The following is an 8,503-nucleotide window of genomic DNA, read 5'->3' as shown; positions in this document are numbered from 1 at the left end:
TTACATATAGAACTAAAAACTCATGGTATAACAGTGTATTCACATTGAATACAAGTATATTCCATGCAGTTTACATATAGAAGTAAAAACTCATGGTATAACAGTGTATTCACATTGAATACAAGTATATTTGATGCTGTTTACATATAGAAGTAAAAACTCATGGTATAACAGTGTATTCACATTGAATACAAGTATATTTGATGCTGTTTACATATAGAAGTAAAAACTCATGGTATAACAGTGTATTCACATTGAATACAAGTATATTCCATGCAGTTTACATATAGAAGTAAAAACTCATGGTATAACAGTGTATTCACATTGAATACAAGTATATTGCATGCAGTTTACATATAGAAGTAAAAACTCATGGTATAACAGTGTATTCACATTGAATACAAGTATATTCCATGCAGTTTACATATAGAAGTAAAAACTCATGGTATAACAGTGTATTCACATTGAATACAAGTATATTCCATGCAGTTTACATATAGAAGTAAAAACTCATGGTATAACAGTGTATTCACATTGAATACAAGTATATTTGATGCTGTTTACATATAGAACTAAAAACTCATGGTATAACAGTGTATTCACATTGAATACAAGTATATTTGATGCTGTTTACATATAGAAGTAAAAACTCATGGTATAACAGTGTATTCACATTGAATACAAGTATATTTGATGCTGTTTACATATAGAAGTAAAAACTCATGGTATAACAGTGTATTCACATTGAATACAAGTATATTTGATGCATGTTTACATATAGAAGTAAAAACTCATGGTATAACAGTGTATTCACATTGAATACAAGTATATTCCATGCAGTTTACATATAGAAGTAAAAACTCATGGTATAACAGTGTATTCACATTGAATACAAGTATATTCGATGCACTGTTTACATATAGAAGTAAAAACTCATGGTATAACAGTGTATTCACATTGAATACAAGTATATTCGATGCTGTTTACATATAGAAGTAAAAACTCATGGTATAACAGTGTATTCACATTGAATACAAGTATATTCCATGTGCAGTTTACATATAGAAGTAAAAACTCATGGTATAACAGTGTATTCACATTGAATACAAGTATATTCGATGCAGTTTACATATAGAAGTAAAAACTACATGGTATAACAGTGTATTCACATTTGAATACAAGTATATTTGATGCTGTTTACATATAGAAGTAAAAACTCATGGTATAACAGTGTATTCACATTGAATACAAGTATATTCCATGCACGTTTACATATAGAAGTAAAAACTCATGGTATAACAGTGTATTCACATTGAATACAAGTATATTCCATGCAGTTTACATATAGAAGTAAAAACTCATGGTATAACAGTGTATTCACATTGAATACAAGTATATTCCATGCAGTTTACATATAGAAGTAAAAACATCATGGTATAACAGTGTATTCACATTGAATACAAGTATATTCCATGCAGTTTACATATAGAAGTAAAAACTCATGGTATAACAGTGTATTCACATTGAATACAAGTATATTCCATGCAGTTTACATATAGAAGTAAAAACTCATGGTATAACAGTGTATTCACATTGAATACAAGTATATTTGATGCTGTTTACATATAGAACTAAAAACTCATGGTATAACAGTGTATTCACATTGAATACAAGTATATTCCATGCAGTTTACATATAGAAGTAAAAACTCATGGTATAACAGTGTATTCACATTGAATACAAGTATATTCCATGCAGTTTACATATAGAAGTAAAAACTCATGGTATAACAGTGTATTCACATTGAATACAAGTATATTCCATGCAGTTTACATATAGAAGTAAAAACTCATGGTATAACAGTGTATTCACATTGAATACAAGTATATTTGATGCTGTTTACATATAGAAGTAAAAACTCATGGTATAACAGTGTATTCACATTGAATACAAGTATATTTGATGCTGTTTACATATAGAAGTAAAAACTCATGGTATAACAGTGTATTCACATTGAATACAAGTATATTCCATGCAGTTTACATATAGAAGTAAAAACTCATGGTATAACAGTGTATTCACATTGAATACAAGTATATTCCATGCAGTTTACATATAGAAGTAAAAACTCATGGTATAACAGTGTATTCACATTGAATACAAGTATATTCCATGCAGTTTACATATAGAAGTAAAAACTCATGGTATAACAGTGTATTTACATTGAATACAAGTATATTCCATGCAGTTTACATATAGAAGTAAAAACTCATGGTATAACAGTGTATTCACATTGAATACAAGTATATTCCATGCAGTTTACATATAGAAGTAAAAACTCATGGTATAACAGTGTATTCACATTGAATACAAGTATATTTGATGCTGTTTACATATAGAACTAAAAACTCATGGTATAACAGTGTATTCACATTGAATACAAGTATATTCCATGCAGTTTACATAAAGAAGTAAAAACTCATGGTATAACAGTGTATTCACATTGAATACAAGTATATTCCATGCAGTTTACATATAGAAGTAAAAACTCATGGTATAACAGTGTATTCACATTGAATACAAGTATATTCCATGCAGTTTACATATAGAAGTAAAAACTCATGGTATAACAGTGTATTCACATTGAATACAAGTATATTCCATGCAGTTTACATATAGAAGTAAAAACTCATGGTATAACAGTGTATTCACATTGAATACAAGTATATTTGATGCTGTTTACATATAGAACTAAAAACTCATGGTATAACAGTGTATTCACATTGAATACAAGTATATTTGATGCTGTTTACATATAGAGCTAAAAACTCATGGTATAACAGTGTATTCACATTGAATACAAGTATATTCCATGCAGTTTACATATAGAAGTAAAAACTCATGGTATAACAGTGTATTCACATTGAATACAAGTATATTTGATGCTGTTTACATATAGAAGTAAAAACTCATGGTATAACAGTGTATTCACATTGAATACAAGTATATTTGATGCTGTTTATGTTTAGAACAGCGTAATGGGGGTAAACAGTGTATTACCTTAACTCGAATCGGGAGGGGACGAGAGCACAACGTGATGAATAGGCTAGCTAGCCAAGACTGACTCACTTGCTCCTCTCAGCGTCGTCTGCTTGACTCGTCGTCTGCGGAGTCAATACATGCCCTTTCTTTCCGTGTTTGTTTGTTTTTTATTTTTTTTTTTTTTTTTTTTTTGGGGGCTTCAATTGGCGAGGGAAACGGATGAGAATGGTTTGAGGGACACATAGCGTTTGGATACATACATGGCCTGGTAGCCATACTAGTTTGATGCGGGGGTCATGAATAATAAAAAGAGCCGAAATGAGAATGCTGGTTTGTTGAGACGAAGGGGGACAAAAAAAAAAAAAAAAACGGAGCGGGAGGGGTTTAAAAAAAAGAAAAACCCGTGTTGCGGCTCGCATGTTCCGGCGCTAGGCCGGGTAGCGAAGCGGGGCGCTGTGTGTTCTGGCTGAACGTCGAGTTGCCGGGCCGTAGTTCCTGGTCCGACGTTGTTGTCTCTGGCGCGGCTCGATGTCTGGCTCCGGGGCTGGAGCTGGGGCGATTTGGGCTGGGACGTTCATCGGTACCGCGGTTCATGGCATGACCACCACGCGTTTGCGGAGTAGGTGGCGGTTTCGGCGGTATAGGCGTCCTGATGCCGTTTTGACGATGTAGTCGCGGTTGTCGCCTACCTCTACGACGACGGCGGGGGTGTCCCATCGCTTTGTCGCGTGATGCTGCACGAGCACATGTTCGCCAAGCGGGAACGCGGCTAAATGATGAGCGGTGGCGTTATAACGGGATGTTGTTAGCGCCAATGCGCGATGCATCCGCTGTTCCAGAACGTCGGCTGCTCTCTGCCACTCGGGGGCGAAAGATCGTCGGTGGGCGGGCAAGCTGTCACGGATGGGCCGGTTGAACACGGCTGGGCCGGGGAGGCCCCACCATAACGCGGGGCGTTTCGAAAAAGCAAAATGGCCTTTGCCAGCTTGTCCGGATCCGGTTGGCCCCCAGTTCTGCAGCCGATGACGAGCTTTTTCATAGATTTTATGGCCGCTTGCGCCCTGCCGTTGGATTGGTGATAGTGGGGGGAGGAAGATCCGAATGATACGCCCCAGTCTCGCAGGAAAGATTGGAGTTCGGCTGCTCCAAATGGGCTGTTGTCAGCTTAAATCTTTACTGGGGCTCCCCCGGTGTCCATAAAGAATGCACGGAACGCGTTGATGAGACGCCGGGCGGTTGTGTTTTTGTCTGCGAACATGATGACGGCCGGCCAACCACTGAACTGGTCGACTATGACCAGGAAGTGCCGGCCTTCTACCTCGCCGAGATCCGCGTGAAGAAATTCAAACGGCCGAGTCGCTGGTTCGTGGTGTTGCAGGGGTTCCGCCGGTAAAGAAGGAAGTTGGCTTACGCATTCTTCGCATGAGGCTGCGGCGTGGGCAATATCGACGTCCATGTGGGGCCAGTAGAGCGATAGCCTGGCTCGTTGGCGCATCTTTGAGGCGCCCTGGTGCATGCCGACAAGTGTCTGGATCGTTTCTTTCACCATGGATCGTGGAAGGACGATGCGTGCGCCATAAACGAGCATGTCATCGGCGTCGTCTATGGCGAGTTGGTGGCGAGGGTCCCAGTACGGGCGAAGGGCGAGAGGCAGATTGCTCTTTTCGTTTGGAAAACCTTCCCGTATGGTGGTGCGCAGCGCCACTAATACTGGATCTGCTGTGGCTGCTAGTTTCACTTTTTCAAGCGTAATGTCGATGTTTGTGGCGGGAGATTCGGCGATGACCCCGATCATGGCGATCCTGGCCGTGAATGTTTGGGGTCCCTCCCCAAGCTCGTCCGCGGGTGTGCCTGGAGAAATTGGTGAACGCGAGAGGGCGTCGGCCTCGATATTACGGTTTCCCGGCACCCACCGAGCGGTAAAATTGTATCGCGCCATCTGAAGACGTAGACGAAGGAGCCGCGGGTTGTCGAGCTTGTCTAAAGCGTAGTCGTTGAGGACCGGCACTAGGGGGCGGTGATCTGTAACCAAGTCGAAATTGGGGAGACCTTCTATGAATTGGCGGCTTTGTTTCATGCCCCAAGATGCGGCCAGGCCTTCCAGTTCTATCATGGCGTATGTCGTTTCAGGCGGACGGAGGAATCTGGAGCCAGCTTGCACGACGTGCCACGTACCAGACTCGTTTTGTTGCTTTAAGATAAATCCAAGGCCGTTTAACAGAGATGCGTCGACTGCTAAGGATGTTGGACGGCCCGGGTCGTAAAAGGCGAGGTCTGGAACGATGGTTAGTGTACTGCGGGCGTAGCCGAATGCTTGTTCATGATCGGCGGACCACTCCCAGGCAATATTCTTCTTTAAAAGTGGAGATAAAGGGGCAAAAGCTGCCGCGATCTTGTCGCTGAAATTCCCCACTTGTTGGCAAAGGCCGTAAAACGAACGCAAGTCTGTGAAGTTGGACGGCCGGGGGAATTCCCGGATGGCTCGTGTAAGTTCCGGGTTGGACCGGAATCCGTCCGCTGAGATTTCGAACCCAGCGAAAATAGCTGTTGTTTTGGCGTAGACCGTTTTTTTCTTGTTGAATGATACATTGTTGTCGTTGGCCGTTTTAAAAAGGATGCGTAGCAGGTCGACGTGTTCTTCATAGGTGCGCGAATATATCACCAGGTCTTCCATGCAGCGGGTGGTGTTGGGGATATGTCCGAAAATGTCGGAAAATCGGCGACCGTAATCATCGCCGGCGTGTCATATTCCCATGGGAAGGCGTGTGTACTGGTAGAGGCCCTCCGGCGTGGAGAACGTGGTGAGCGCCATGGATTCCTCGTCGAGCGCGCATTGATGATAGCCCTTTAGTGCATCCACCACCGTAAAAAAATTCATTCCTTGGGGGATGGAACGCACCGATTGGAAAGGCGTCGGGTTGTCGAACTTCGAGCCTATGAGAAATTTGTTGATCGGGCGATAGTCGGGGCAGAAGCGAATGCCGCCCTGCTTCTTAGGGATGACGACTACCCTGTGTATCCAGGGCGTAACTTCTTCCGGTCGTACTTTCCGGATTATTCCTTGTTTGAGTTGGCCCGCCAGTTCGTCGCGAAAAGGTACTCGGAGTGGTTCCTATATCGGGCGGGAGCCACGAATTTTCACGGGGACTGCTCCTTCTTTCAACACAAAGTGGCAAGGAGGTCCAGCCATCACCCGACAGACTCCATCAAACACGCGTGGGACTTCTGCCATGAGTGACGCCAGGTCCGCTTCTTTCTGCGCCTCCGATGGCTGGAACGTGGGTCTAGAAGTTATGTGGTTGATGCGGGCGTGCGGGTATTTGGAGTGGAGCATGCCTAGTTTTCTCTGAGTCTCTGAGCAGAGTACCGGCTGTTGTAGGTCTTCCAGCACGTATAGGGTGGTGGCGACCGGGCGGGACACCCCGTCATCTGCTAGCCAATTGACTGTTGCGGCGAATGATCCGACGCAAGTGATAGCGTTTCCCGTGGCGGTGCGAGCTGCAACCCCTGGGCGGAGTGGAATATCTGGGAATGAAATACGGTAGAGCGAGTGTGGGATGGCATCTAATTGAGAGCCGGTGTCTGGTAGCCCTCGGGTGGTCACTGTTGGCCCATTTGGATGGGCCGCGATGCTAATGGCCACTGACTCCTCCTCGGTGATCGCTGCCACTCGTTGAACGTGAATGCTGCCCACATTCTTGGGTTCGCTCTCACACACCGACGCAAAGTGATTGTCTTTTCCGCAATTGTCGCAGATTTTCCCGAACGCCGGGCACTGAGTTGTGCCGTGTCGTCGGGGCCCGCCACAATATCGGCATGGAGCTGACGTACGGCCGCGAGACTTGTTGTCCGATGCAAAGCGTGTCTGTTTGTCGTCGCGCGTTGGTGACTTGCTGGATTTATAAGCGGAGCGGCGGATAGCGTTGATAGCGTGGTCGCTTTGTTGAGGTGACGCGGCCTGCAGGCGAGATGTATCGGCCGATCGGAGTATGGTGAGCGCCTGATCGAGGGTAAGTGCGTCACCTAGTTCTAATAGCTTGATGCGAACTGTGTTGTCAGCTACGCCGGAAATCAGTTGGCCCAAGATGCGAGTTGGTTCGCAGCGGGCACAGCAGTTTGATTTAAAGTCGCATTTGCGGCTGATGTCGCGAAGGTTGCATAACCAGTTATCCGCTGATTGGTTGGGCACCTGGAAGCATAACGCAAACTGGTGTCGCCATACGTGCCGATTTCGACCAGCGTTGCAGCGGGTGCGGAGAAGGTTGATGATTTCAAGATGGTCTGCCAGTTGGGCTGCCGTAAGCCCCGCTGATAGGACGGCCTGCAACGTAGCGGTTGACAGGCACGATTTCAGTTGGTTCGTTTTGTAGGCGGGGCGTGCGGCAGCGTCGAGTACTTCATCTATTGTGGACAGGGCCAAAAAGATGTTCCATCTTTCTTCCCATACCGGAAAGGAATCGCGTTCAGCTTTCCAGGTCGAACGGTGGTGGTGAGCCGTAAGGCTTAAACGCCCTTGGTGGATTGACTGGTGGTGCTTGATGGGCTGCTGCGGCTGCTGCTGCTATTGCGTCGGCCATAGTCGATAATCTCGTTGCCTTGTGGCGCCCCTGGCGGTGGCGTGGGGTAACTACCGCGGAAAGCTGTGAATGGCGGGAACAGCGTCACCGTTGTCGCGTGTGAGGCCCGGTTTGACGATGGCGGTCAACGGGAGAGAAAGCTTGAATTCCGACACGCTGTGAAGGGAATAAAACGTTGCTCGTCAACTCGATTGTACAATAAGGTAACTGTTGGGAGGGGGGGGCAATATTAACCGGTGGGAGCTGGACTTTGGTGTTGCGCACCTAGCGGCCAAAATGTGCGGCGCCACGTGAGGTGAACGTTTGCCGGCGAAAACACGAAAGAAACAACTAGGATATTAAAACAACACGGTTAGGAACACCTCAAAGTCGAGAGAAATAGGTAAGCACCAACTGCGCCATGTTTAGACCAGCGTAATGGGGGTAAACAGTGTATTACCTTAACTCGAATCGGGAGGGGACGAGAGCACAACGTGATGAATAGGCTAGCTAGCCAAGACTGACTCACTTGCTCCTCTCAGCGTCGTCTGCTTGACTCGTCGTCTGCGGAGTCAATACAGTTTACATATAGAAGTAAAAACTCATGGTATAACAGTGTATTCACATTGAATACAAGTATATTTGATGCTGTTTACATATAGAACTAAAAACTCATGGTATAACAGTGTATTCACATTGAATACAAGTATATTCCATGCAGTTTACATATAGAACGAAAAACTCATGGTATAACAGTGTATTCACATTGAATACAAGTATATTCCATGCAGTTTACATATAGAACTAAAAACTCATGGTATAACAGTGTATTCACATTGAATACAAGTATATTCCATGTAGTTTACATATAGAAGTAAAAACTCATAGTATAACAGTGTATTCAC

This window comes from Daphnia magna, unplaced genomic scaffold (genome assembly GCF_020631705.1).
Source record: "Daphnia magna isolate NIES unplaced genomic scaffold, ASM2063170v1.1 Dm_contigs481, whole genome shotgun sequence".
Lineage (NCBI taxonomy): Eukaryota > Metazoa > Arthropoda > Branchiopoda > Diplostraca > Daphniidae > Daphnia > Daphnia magna.
This window is presented reverse-complemented; position numbering follows the sequence as displayed.